The sequence below is a fragment of the Tursiops truncatus genome, chromosome 3 (assembly GCF_011762595.2).
Source record: "Tursiops truncatus isolate mTurTru1 chromosome 3, mTurTru1.mat.Y, whole genome shotgun sequence".
Taxonomy (NCBI): Eukaryota; Metazoa; Chordata; class Mammalia; order Artiodactyla; family Delphinidae; genus Tursiops; species Tursiops truncatus.
Window position 1 is genome coordinate 99,468,634 of NC_047036.1, and position 14,176 is coordinate 99,482,809.

The following is a 14,176-nucleotide window of genomic DNA, read 5'->3' on the forward strand; positions in this document are numbered from 1 at the left end:
GCATATCTTGTAAAACACAGATTCTGCCATCTCCCTAAAAGGTCAGACTTTTTCTTCAACTGAATTCCACATATACATAGTAACACTTAGGCAGATAATACTGTACGGGAACAAAACTGAAGAAGCCTCTGTCCTTTAGGAACTCACAATCTTGTGTGGCAGCCCTCCCACCCCCACCTGCAAACACATAAAAATCAACTACAATGCAGAACAGCTGAGTGTTTAGGCGGCAGCGTTGCATTGCTAACTAGATACCCTGAGTGTGTGTGTGTGTGTGTGTGTGTGTGTGTGTGTGTGTGTGTGTGTGTGTGTGTGTCTGAGAGAGCTTTTAAAGGGAAAAAAAGGGGGATATTTGAGGCATAGTGTCAATAATTTTGCTGCATTTCTGAGTACTTTTCCCTCTCTATCCTGTCTGGTGAACTTCTTTCTTTGTAACAGAACTTGAGGATGAGATTGGAGATAAAACCTATAATGAGGAGACAGTCCAAAGTCAGGGAAAGCTGAGTCAAGAGCTGAGTGAGAAACTGAAGTATCATAGACCAAAAAGAATTTGAAAATGTTTGCACACAGTGAAGGCAACAGAAGCAGCCGTCAACATATGAAGTAGGGTGTCAGGAATCTGCAATTAAGATAAATGAGCGGAGAGGGCGTGGACTCGTGCAGACCTAGATGAATATAAGGAGAGAAGCTCCCAGCGTCCCTGTTGCCTTTAGTACATCTCAGCGTGTTGGGTCAGCCGGATGTGGTCAAAGGGCTGCCTGTGGGGTCGCCGTGAAATCCACTCTTCCAGAACCAAATGCACAGTGTTCCTTCACACAGGTAAGAGAAACAGCTTTCATATTTATTGCCTCGATTTATCACACATTTAAAGCAGAACTTAATAAATAAATGAGATTGATAATGTACCAAAGCAGATATACTTAATTTAGTTAAATATATCAGATTATTCTTATGGCAGCATATTTAGTGTTTTATGAGGATGGTAGATAAAAAAGGTAGATTAATATAGATGAGTTTGGCGGGATGGTGTTTGGGATACAAAATGAGGGAATGGTAAAAATGTTTCAGTAATGGGATTTTGTAATGGAGGACCAGGGCTCTGGTGTAACAAATGCTATCTGCAGGACCTAACAGAGGATAAAAATATTTCAACAAAGTTGAAAAACATGCTGGTGATCCATTGTTGAAATATAAGGTTACACTTTTAGTAACCAGAAGTGTATTAGTTTGATGATTTTCATTCATACAGCCTACTCGTTACCATTAAACAAAATCATAACCCAACATCATCCTTGTCAGAGTCTTTTCTCTTTTATAAGTATTGGTGTTTTATAATTGCTCTGCATTATGCATGTGACTAATGAAAAAGACTATGCTTATTCCAGTTATTTTGCTTTATTTTTTTGCCCTCGATTAAACAGACTTTTGGTTTACATTTAACCCCGACCTACTGGTGTTGAGTTGCAATTTTTTTTTTTACTAAGTTTGAGAATCCTGCAATTTTTAATTTATTCTAGTTACTGAGATAGATTGCAACTTGGAATATTTTAGTGGTGTCTTACATAATTTGAAGTAGAAAAAGTAGTCTAAAGTGATTAAATATATGTTTTAAAAAGAAACTCCTAAGTAACTCAGCAATTCTCAAGGTAAATAGGTTATGCAAAATTTTTGCTGAGTAATGGGAACACCTCTGGGTTCATAAATGATTTAAAGCTGTGGATGGGTATTAGTGCACTGGCATAAGGTACATCTGGTAAGACCACGTGTGGACTAGGGGATCTAAGAGCCATTGTGGAATTTTATTACATCCTTCCTACCATAAGAAGGTTGCCTGGAAGGGTAAACAAATGGCAGAAGAAAGATATTGGTGAGAATAACAAATAGTTCAGAGACTTAGGGAGAAGGTGTAAGTGGTACAATATTTAGCATTATCAGTCATGTTAGGAAACTACAGGTGAGAGGTCTCTGTGATGAGATTCCACCACAGTCCTGGTCACATAAGACCACTCCTGGCCCCTTTCCTCTCTTCTTAGCCTCACTTCTTATCCCACTGTATAAGCCACAAATAAACACACAAGTACAACATAAATATAAGATATATAAGTATATATAAAACAAATGTGTTTGTGAGAGAGCGAGAGAGAAACTCTTTTAAGTAGGCTCTTTCTAAAAGGCCAATCATATAAAATGGCATTCTTCATTTCCTCTATAAAACATGCTAATGCCTACAACACGCTGGTAACTCATGGCTTATAGTCCATTCTTCAGCATATCTGGGCACTTCCACTACAGTAGTTGAGCTGTGTGTATATCCATACTTAATTTTTTTTCCTAAAAACTTTTATGCCTGTAGTACTTGTAATTATATGATACATTTACTTAAGTATATGACAATTTATATTTTCATATTCCAAGTATTATATTCACAATCAAGTGTAAAATAGTGCTATTTCTATGAGAAACAAGTAGAATATCCTTATTTCACTCTGTTTGTGATTCACAGTGATATTTTCATAGCTTTTGTGTTTGTTTTGGACTGAGGTAGTACTGATGCCGTAAACCTGGTCTCTCTTCACTGGTGCCGAATCAAATCTTGGAGACAGTTTTGGGTGAAGTAGGAAAGAATAGTTTTATTGCTCTGCTAGGTAAGGGGGACACAGTGGTCTTGTGCCCTTCAAAAACTGTGTGTCCCAACATGGGGGAATCTGGTGAGGAGTTTTATAGCAGTGGTTCAAGGGTGGGGTTGCTGATAAGGATCAGGTGTGTAAAGGGCTTGCATTCCGTTAATCTGAACTCAGGTAATCTGGTGAGTTTCTGTGGTTCCTTGAATCTGGCCTCAGGTAGTCTCCTGGTCGTCTCTGAATAATGCTTCATCAAGTAGTTAGCATCTTCCATTTGTTGGTGGTTTTAGTTCTTCAGAAGAGCTCAAAACTGTTGTTATGTGTATCCGTTGAGGCAGAACCAGGATTCTGTCCCAAGGCTGCACTGTTGTTTCTTGACTGCTACTGCCTTGTCTCTGCATCCCCTCCCTTCCCTAATTAGCAACTGTTTGAACCTGACCTTTGCAGCACAGGGAAGGTCATAGAGGCTGAAGAGAAAGGCTCCCTGTGCCCAGGAGCCCCACAGGGTCCTGCTCCGTTTCAGTACTCGTTTTTTTACAGGTAAAATCCTTACTTTTTCATGAAAATGTTTCTTGTTGCTTGGCTTGTAATATGTTTTCTGGTACATCTTGACTTTTAAATTGTTTTTTAAAATACCTTCATCTTTGGATGAGATAAAGAATATAACAGTTTGTTGATTGTTAGTATGTGAAGAATCCTTAGGCTGGTTGGTACTTGTGTTACTTTTTACTTGAGATATACAACACTGAGATATGCAACCTTGTTGTTGGCCATCACTCCATTATCTTTTTCTTTGTCTAACAAGCTCTATTCTGTGCCTAATGGACTAAGTATCTAGGTTCTTTTTTACTTCCATTTTCTGCTTCTGTGATCCTTTGATGTACTGGAAATTTACAATCGCCAGAATGTACTAACACAAGGTTCATCTTGTCTCTATTTCTACATAAATCCCCTACTTTGGGAACTAGATCACCAGTATAAAATATTTCCCATTAATGGTCTCCCGCTTTAAAGGATTCATTTGCTACTATGTTTATTAGTAAATATAAAGGGAAATTAAAAAGAGCAGAAACATTTTGTTGTTTGTTTCTCTATTTGTAGGTGGTTGGCAGAAGCTGATTCATAGTCGCTTAGCTAGCCAGTTTTCACGAAAAGACTTTCTGGTATTTTGGCGTTGTTTAGTTTAACCCGCTGAATGACTTAATATATAAAACTTGTGTTTTTGTGTTTTATAGTATAGACTATATGTCTTTTTTGTTGTCTAAAAACTATGCAGTTCTCCTTAAATCAAAAATTACTTTTGTAATTCTGGGAAATTATTTAACATTGTCTGTATTGACTGTATTTTTTATTTAAGTTCTGTATTATATTTGAAGGGCAGAATAAATTACAGTTTTGTGACAAAGGTAAATTATATTATAAATATGTGCTTAGTTGATGAATAAATATAACTGTGGCTTAAGATATATTATGACATAGTATCTTTACTCCTTTTTAAGGAAAAAATGTTTTCAATTGTGATATTTAAGGAAGGTCAATGCTATCAAGTTAGTATTGCTACACTAACTGGTGCTAATTCTTTATTTACCTCTCACTTTTTTTCTGAACGTTGATGGATGACCTAGACTGAGTACTAATCCTCCTCAACAGAGAAAGATCAGCAGTGGGTCAACTCTTAACATACAATAAATGGTTAGGTCATCCTTCTGTGAGTTGCTCAGTGATTTCTGAGGAAAACTCAGAACCATCTGATCCAAAGTAAAATAATTACAGTAATTTTTATGGCAATCTTGAGATTAATTACTGATGTTCTTAAAAAGGTTATGTGCGTTTTGCCAATTATTATAAGTATCCTGAGGAACAAATGCATAATTATAGAAAACTGCTGCATCCTTATTTAAGAACATTAAAGGATATAATGATACCTAAAATCTAGACTGTTACTTTCGATTCAATGTGTACAGATTTCCTGTGTGCAGTCTTTTATATTAGTTTGCATTTCTCACTCTCGCTGATGGGAATACTTTCCAAGGTTTTAGCAGTGATGTGGCACTGATTGCACAATTTTTCACCTAAGCAAGTGAATATAAAGACAAGCCATGAAGCACAAAATATGTAGCTTTCTGAAAATTGCTGTGTTTGGTAAATGTCTTTCATATATTCCAGCAATTTTTAGTACAAATAATCTGTTCTTGTATTTTCAAAAAAGTTGTAAATTATTTTAAAACAACTGATCTGCTTGATGTTATTCTCCAGCACATTGTTCTACAAATTTTGTTTGTAAACATTAAAAGCTTTGGATACTTCAAAAATAACTTTTGATTCTAAACTCTTCATTTAATGAAGTTTCAAACTGATGTCTAGACTGTTTAACATTCATGATGTCAGCAGAGTCTTGTAAAAGAATCATGAGGCATTAGCCAAAGGGAAAGACAGAAGAGGAGAGAAATAATCACTTTGAGATGTAATTAACCTCCTGTACCTTCCAAGATTTTGATAGTGATGCCTGGGGGATGGGGAGGGAAATCTGAGCTCTGGAAAAATTGTTGGAGGATTTTCCAGGGCATGTCTTCAGCTACTTATGTTCAATAGAGTGAATTTCTATTCTATGGTTCATTGAAGGCAATGTGTATGTTTCTGTGATTATGTGTGTCAGGGTGTTCCTCTGTCCCTTTGTAACTTCTAGGAAAAATCAAATGCGAATTTCAAAAGTGTCAGTGATCCAAAATGTGTTACATTAATACATCTGGGAACAGAGATACTAAGAAATGCTAAAGAAGATACTCAATGTTGCTCGCTAAGCCAGGAATACTGCACACTCAATTTTTAAGGCTAAGGATATTTTAAAGAGAAGAATTTAAAATATCTGGTTAGAAGATTAAACCCTAAAAAGTCCCTGCATGTTCTATGTGTGTTGAAAATAATATGTATTCTGATGTTGGGTCCAGTGTTCTATAAATGTTAATTAGGTCAATTCCGTTGATATTGGTGCTTAAATTATCACCCTCCCACCCTTTGTGCTATTGCTATCATATAATTCACTTCCACATACACTATAATCCCAATTATAGACATTGTTGTTATCTTTATGTTAAAAATCAGTAGTGTTTAAAGAAGTTTTTAAAAAGTTCTTTATGGGGGCTTCCCTGGTGGCGCAGTGATTGAGAGTCCGCCTGCCGATGCAGGGGACGGGGGTTCGTTCCCCGGTCTGGGAGGATCCCACGTGCCGCGGAGCGGCTGGGCCCGTGAGCCATGGCCGCTGAGCCTGCGCGTCCGGAGCCTGTGCTCCGCAACGGGAGAGGCCACAACAGTGAGAGGCCCGTGTACAAAAAAGTCCTTTATGTTTATCAGCATATCTATTCATTTTTTGTGTTCTCCACTTATTACCATAAAACTTGATTTTTAGCTAGTGTTTTTTTTCCCTCCAACACAATAAAAAATTCTTTAGCATTTCTTTTTTTGTGTGTGGTATGCGGGCCTCTCACTGTTGTGGCCTCTCCCATTGCGGAGCACAGGCTCCGGATGCGCAGGCCATGGCTCACGGGCCTAGCCGCTCCGCGGCATAGGGGAATCTTCCCGGACCAGGGCACGAACCCGCGTCCCCTGCATCGGCAGGCGGACTCTCAACCACGGCGCCACCAGGGAAGCCCTAACATTTCTTATAGTGCACATATTTTTAAGTTTTTGAATGCCTTTATTGAATGCATTTATATAATTTCAAATGCTTTCCTTTTGATGACAATTTCTTCTGGCATAGAATCCTTGATTGACAGGCATTATACTTCTTGCATTACTAAAAAGGTTTAATTCTTTTGTCTTCTTGCCTTAGCCATAATTTTTAAGATTCCTTCATTGTATCTGGTATGTTTTTTTCACTGAATCTAATGTGTTTTTCTCTTTCTGGCTGTTCTCAAGATTTTACTTATTTTTTAGCAGTTTGATTTAAGCTGTGCTAGGTATAGATTTTTTTTTTTATTTGTTGTTATTACTATTGCTGTTATTTGCATTTATCCTGCTTGGAGAGCCATGAGCTGCTTAGATACGTGTGTTGACATCTTGCATGAATTTATTATCTTTTCAAGTATTTCTTCTGCCACATTTTTTTGTTGTTGGCCCTTCATTAACCTGTGTTAGATTGTTTGATATTATCTTGCAGATCTCAGACTTTTAAAAAATTTTTGCACTTTTTCCACATTATGTTTCAGTTTGAGTAATTTCTATGCACATGTCCTAAAATTCACTGTTTTCTCATGTCTAACATAATTATATGCCCATTGAATAGACTTTTTATCCCTGATAGTCATAATTTCACATCTAGCATTTCTGTTTTGTTCTTTTCTTTATGATTTCTATCCTAACTGAATTCCCCAACTGTTCACATATATTGTCTAACTTTTCCACTAGCTGTTTTAATCTGATCTAATAATTCTAAATCTGGGCCATCTCTGAGTCTGGTTGTGTTGACTATTCTCTTTGCATTGGCTACTTATTCTCTTAACAAGGGGTCACATTTTCTTGCTTTTTTCATGTCTTATACTTTTTGATTACATATTGGACATTGTGTGTAGAAAATAAAAACAGGAGATAAATAATACTTATGCCCCAAAGTCATGCTTATTCTTCTTTCAGGACATTAGAGTGGGGATTTGAGTCACATTCTGTAATTTAACTGGGTCTGGAAATTTTTGTTGCTTTAGTTATATTCAGTTTATGCAGTTCAGTTTATTTTTGAGGGTAGGATCATAAGCTCCCTTTTAACAGCATTTGAGCTCTGAGGGCTAGAACTTTTGTCTCAGATTTTCTGCCCTATATTCCTATTTTAACCCCCCTACCCCCACCCCGTACCTTCACCTTAGGAGTGTCACTCCCTGTTCTCCTACCTTTTCTCCAATGGTAGATGGTATTTTGATTGACCCTAAAGGAACCTCCCCAAAGTCACCTATCCCCTCATAATCTGGGAATTTACCAGATGACTGTGCTAATGACATGGCAAACACCAAACATAAACAATAAAAATGTATTAGTATTTCACATCAGCAGAGACTCCCAGAGGATGGACTTCACCATCCTGAAGTTGGTGCTGACAGGGTAATTGGAGAAAAGGCAGGACTACAGAAGTGCAAGTATTTATACATTAATTAGGGAGGGATTACATTGCATATGAGTTGTCAAGCAATTTGTTATATTTGAACTGTAACTGGCACTTGAAGGTCTGTCAAAAAGGGAACTTCTTTTTCTAAATTTGTTACAGCATGCCATAAGGATCGCTTATACGTGGGGTTATTTGAGATGTAAGTTAATGATGGAGGGAATTGGAAAGCGAGGGAACTTGGCTCAAAAAGGCCTTATGTCAAACAGTTGTCACTCAAACATCGCAAACCGGTTGCCCTTCTCATTGCAGATTGTCGATACCTCACACAAAATGTAAGACCTAGAGTGTGGAGTGTTTCCACGTTCTTGCTGTGCCCTCACATGACAAACAAAAGGAGCTGTTTGTTTGACTCTCAGTGGAGGTTTCTCTCAGTTATCTGCCATACCGTGAATGTTTAAAAATTTACTTGGTTTTCTTGTTCCACCCTCAGGCTATATCTCACCAGTGCACCTGTGCCTCACAGGGATGCTTTCTTGGTTCTCTTCCCCTTCCCACAATTTTTGAGCTTCACTGAAGCCTGTTAAAAAAAAAAAAAAAAAAAGTTGGCAGGTGGGTGCAAATTCGCCTTGTATCTGAGGCACCCGGGGATTTTAAACTGTCAAGGGAGCGCTAGCTCAGCCTTTTCTAATTCACTGAAACTTCATCACGTCTTATTTTCTGCATCTATGATGGTTTCTTCCTCCTTTCTCTGATCAATCAGAAGAAAGCAGCTTGTGTCCATCACAGCTGAGGGAGATATTACCTATTGGATTTTAGTTTATTAGGTTACTTTACAATGTCAGGTCTTTGGGCCTCAAATAAACAGGATTTTGTAGGTAATGCATCTTGTTCTCACTGTTAGAATGAGAGAGTTATTATTTCTCTAGTGAGACTCCCTGAGTATGGGTTATACTTTTTCTGACAGCCTTTTAATTTTTGTTTAAGACTCTACATTTTAGATAGTGTATTGTGGCAATTGTGGATTCTGAATTTTTTTCTGAATTTTCTATGGTGTATTTCCTGGACTCATTCTATGAAATCTGTCTCCTCCTTGCTGTGCAGTTGCTCATGTCTGTGCTTTATGTTTTAACTTATTAGTTTTATTTTTTTCTTAGTTTCTCAGGAGTTAGCCCTGTGTCTGGATATCATAAAGGTCAGCCAATTATTTGGGCAGAAGTTATGTTTATATTTTTTGAACCTGGAAGGATTCCACAGTCTGCCGTTGGATCTCTGAGACACTTGGAGACTGCACCCAGAGTTCAGCCATATTCGAATCTGTCTTAGCTTTTACTCTGTGCTAGGCCCTCCCAGAGCTTCCTTGCATACATGAAGAGTTTCCCAGCAAGGTATATGAGAGGGGCTTATTTTGCCTTTCATAGGTTCTCTCTTTCATTTGAAACCCCACTAAAATTCTGGATGCTGTGTCACCCCATTTGTCATTTGTATCCCAAGTTCAGTGGTGACCCCATGTCAGAGCTGCATGTTTCCCTCGTTCCTTTCCTAATGAATTTGCTGTTCATACTGACAGTGCTGCTGTGGGTTTCGCTCTCCACTCCAAATTAATTCTTCCTCCTCTGGTAGTAAGGCTGCTGATTTTCCTCCTAGATTTATGAGATCATACCAAATAAAGTTTTTTTCTATTGATGTCTAATTTTATAGATTAGTTCTGTATGCTTTTAAAATTTATGTAAAAACAGACTTTATTATTTTGTGTCTGAATTCATTCATGTTGTTACATGCGACAGTATTTTTTTTTCTTTCTGTGTAGTATGGTGTTATATGGAAACACCCTATGTTATTTACCCATTCTCTCAGTGGGTATCACTGGGATTTGCTATTGTGTTTAATGTTGGTAGGAACATTCTTTTCATTGCACATTTCTTTCAGTGCCCGCAGTTCTGTTGAGTTTATTCCAAAAGAAGAATTGCTGGGTTACACCTTTAGTAGATGATACCAAACAGTTTCAAAATAGTTATACGATTATATACCCTATCCAGCACTGTATGAGAGCTCCACTTGTTACACAGACTCTCTAATACTGTATTGTTTGCCTTTTTCATAGTAGCCATGTTGGTGTATTTTAAGGAATATCTTATGAAAGTTTAATTTGAATTTCTCTGATGACTAAAAATCCTGGGCATTTTCTTTAGCTGTTTGAATATCTCCTTTTATGAAGTGCCTTTTCCAGTCTGTTGCTGATTTTTCTACTAGAGTATGATCTTTTTCTTACTGATTTCAAAGTCTTTACATATCCTTTAAGTCCTTTTTCATAGCCACAAGTCTGATTCCTTGGGAAAGAGACCCTGAGTTGGAGGTGCAGGGAGGAAATTTATGGTGGAATGGTCCCAGGATCAAAAACTTTGGGGGAATGAAGGAAGCAGGATTGAGGAGAAACGAAAGGAAGGTGTGCTCTGACGAAGTCACAGAAAAGGCCTCAACTGACCCCTCTGGACTGCTGGCACTGCAATGTCTCTGCAGAATATTAACAAATTGGGACATGTGAGCCAAAACTTTACACCATGGTATCAAGTCACTAGATGCATGCTAACTCTAGGAGGAGGTCTGATATTAGACAAGATTGTTGTCTTAAGCTAAGGACAGTTGCCAGGAGGGGAGACTAAGCTGGACAGTGTCAACTATTTAACACTCTTCAGCAGTTGGTGAAGTGAATGCTGGTGGCCTGAACACTACAGAATCTACTACATTTAGATATATGTATTGCAAATATTTACTCTCACTTTACACTTGACTCTCTTCTTGGTGTCTTTTGGTAAATAAGTTGTTACATTTAATGTCGTAAATTTTATCAATTTTTGTATGGTAGTGTTATTGTTTGGGATTTTACTTATAGAACCTTGTATACTGTAACACTGTAAGGAATTTTGTTTGATTCCAAAGGCTTTACTGTTCACCATTCCATTTATATCTATAATTCATCTAAAATTGATGTTAGTATATAGTGTGAGATACAGGTCGAGATTGTCTGCACGTGACTACCCAAATGACCCGGAAACACTTATTTAAAAAAAACTTTTCCCATTGTTGTATTTTGTCATAAATGAAATATTTGTATGAGCATTATTTTTTTTAATTTTTGTTTTGGTCTATTAGTCTGTCTTATCTCTTGCCTATACTATAATGCAGCTATGTGGATACCTGGAGGATCTAAAAATACATGATAATTCAATATGTGAATCTTGTTTGAATTCTGGTTCATGTTTTGAAATGACACAGGACAATTTAAGGACAATTGTGGAGATTTGAATGTAGACTGTGCAGTAAGTGACTTGAGAAAAATATTGTTAACGTATATGGTAATTTAAAAAGTTACACAGAACACTATTCTTATTTTTAGTAGTTTCATGCTGAAATCTTCAGGAGTCAAGTGTCCCAAGATCTGTGCGTTATTTTCCCATTTATCAGCAAAAAAAGAATTATACAGATGAATAAAGACTAAAAAAGCTACATGGTACCAAATACCAAATTGTGTTTGTTTTTTTTTTTATTTCTATAGCTTTTATTTTCAAATTTTTATAAAAAGTTGGGAAATTCAATTGGAAAGAAATTTCAGTGTTCTTAAAGGAATTCTAGGTAAACTTTTATAGAGTTCTAAGTAAATTCTTATAATAAGTCTAATTAAACTCTTAAAATAGTCATAAATACTAGTAATCAAACCAATAATACTTCTAAAATATTTACTTTTAAATTAACATTCTTTATTTTATAATGAATGCATAATGCATTTTATAAAGCAACCCTTTTATAACAATATACAGTATAGACTATATGTGGAAAGGGACAAAGCCCATGGAAATGATCCTAATTGAGAATTGATAAAAAATATGAACATGGAATAACTTTGCATTTATTTGTATCATATTCAGTTTTTTCATCAATGTCGTAAAGTTTTCAGAGTATATATCTTTCACTCTCATGTTTATTCCTAGGTATTTTATTCTTTTTCGATGCAATTGTAAATGGCATTGTTTTCTTCCTTTTTCTTTTTGATAGTTAATAGTGTATAGAAAAGCAACAGATTTCTGTATATTAATCTTACATTCTGCAACTTTACTGAATTCATTTGTTCTAATAGTTTCATGGTGGTGACTTTAGGGTTTTTTTTTTTAACAAAGAAGGAATTTTTTTTTTTTTTAGATGTTGGGGGTAGGAGTTTATTAATTAATTTATTTTTGCTGTGTTGGGTCTTCATTTCTGTGCGAGGGCTTTCTCTAGTTGTGGCAAGTGGGGGCCACTCTTCATCGCCGTGCGTGGGCCTCTCACTATCGCGGCCTCTCTTGCTGCGGAGCACAGGTTCCAGATGCGCAGGATCAGTAGTTGTGGCTCACGGGCCTAGTTGCTCCGCGGCATGTGGGATCTTCCCAGACCAGGGATCGAACCCGTGTCCCCTGCATTAGCAGGCAGATTCTCAACCACTGCACCACCAGGGAAGCCCTACTTTAGGGTTTTTGATATACAGTACCCTGTCTTCTGCAAATAGTGACAGTTTAGTTTTTCATTTCCAATTTGCATGTCTTTTATTTCTTGTACTATGACCAGAATTTCCCATACAGTGTTAAATAGAAGTGGTGAGAGTGGGCATCTTTGTATTATTCCTGATTTTAGACTAAAAATCTTTCAGTTTTTCACCATTGAGTATGATGTTAGTTGTGGCTTTGTCATATATGGACTTATGTTGAAGTATGTTCCCTCCATATCTACTTTGCTGAGAGTTTATATCACAAATGAGTGTTGAACTTTGTCATGCTTTTTCTGCATCTATGATAATCATCTGATTTTTATCCTTTTGTTAATGTGGTATATCACATTGATTTGTAGATATTGAACCCTCCTTGCATCCCTGGAGCAAATCCCACTTGATCACAGTATATGATATTTTTTATGTATTTTGAATTTGGTTTGCTGATATTTTGGTGAGGATTTTTGTGCTTATATTCATCAGAGATATTGGACTGTATTTTTTTTTTTTGTAGTGTCTTTGTCCATTTTTTATATCTGAGTCATGGTATTCTCGTAGAATGAATTTGAGAGTGTTCTCTCCTTTTCAAATTTTTTGGATAGTTTGAGAAGAATAGGTGTTAACCTATCCCTACCTATATTTTTGGTAGCATTTCTCTCTGAAGCCATCCAGTCCTGAATTTTTGTTTGCAGGGAGTTTTTTGACTACTGATTCAGTTTTTTTTTTTTTGTTTTTTTTTTCCGGTACGCAGGCCTCTCACTGTTGTGGCCTCTCCCGTTGCAGAGCACAGGCTCCGGACGCGCAGGCCCAGCGGCCATGGCTCACGGGCCCAGCCGCTCCACGGCATGTGGGATCTTCCCGGACCGGGGCATGAACCCGTGTCCCCTGCATCGGCAGGCAGACTCTCAAACCACTGTGCCACCAGGGAAGCCCTGATTCAGTTTTAATACTAGTAATTGGTCTGTCCAGATTATCTATAGCTTCCTGATTCAGTCTTGTAAGATTGCATGTTTCTAGGAATTTGTCCATTTCTTCTACATTGTCCAGTTTGTTGGCATATAACTGTTCATAGTATTCTTTTTTGATTGTATTTCTGTGATATCAGTTGTAATTTCTCCTTTCATTTTTTAATTTATTTGGGTTCTCTATTTTTTCTTAATGAGCCTGGTTAAAGGCTTATCAATTTTGTTTATCTTTTCAAAAAATCACCTCTTGGTTTTCTTTTTTTTTTATAGTCTCTATTTTGTTTATTTTTCTCTGATTTCTGTTAATTTATTCCTTCTGACTTTGGCCTTTGCTTGTTAATCTTTTTCTAATCCCTTTAGATGGTAGGTTAGGTTGTTTATTAGAGATTTTTCTTGTTTCTTGATGTATGCCTGTATTGCTATAAATTTCCTTCTTAGAAGTGCTTTTGCTGAGTTCCATAGTTTTAATACTGTTAAATTGTCCATACTACCCAAATCAATCTACAGATTTAATGCAATCCCTATCAAAAGACCCATGACATTTTTTCACAGAACTAGAAAAAATAATTCTCAAATTTGTATGGAACCACAATAAATCCTGAATAGTCAAAGCAATCTTGAGAACAAAGAAGAAAGCTGGAGGTATGGTGTTCCATGACTCAGACTATACTACAGAGCTACAGTAATAAAAACAATATGGTATTGACACAGAAATAGACACATAAATAAATAGAACAGTATAGAGAGTCCAGAAATAAATCCACACACATACGGTCAATAAATCTATGACAAAAGAGGCAAAAGTATACAATGAGGAAAATACAGTCTCTTCAATAAGTAGTGTTGGGAAAACTGAACAGCTACATGTAAGAAAAAAATGAAATTAGAAAATTTTCTCACACCATATTAAAAAATAAACTCACAGTGGATTAAAGATCTATATGCTTAAGACCTGAAACTGTAAAACTCCTAAAAGAGAATA

At 36.6% G+C, this 14,176-nt stretch overlaps 1 long non-coding RNA gene across 1 annotated transcript in view; it reads left to right on the forward strand.

Moving 5' to 3' along the window:
- Positions 1-375: 375 nt before the first annotated feature.
- Positions 376-14,176, forward strand: part of LOC141278215 (uncharacterized) — a 225,865-nt gene continuing 212,064 nt past the window's right edge. The window contains exon 1 of the long non-coding RNA XR_012330562.1: positions 376-819. This is a non-coding gene — a long non-coding RNA (uncharacterized lncRNA). The remainder of the gene's footprint in view (positions 820-14,176) is intronic.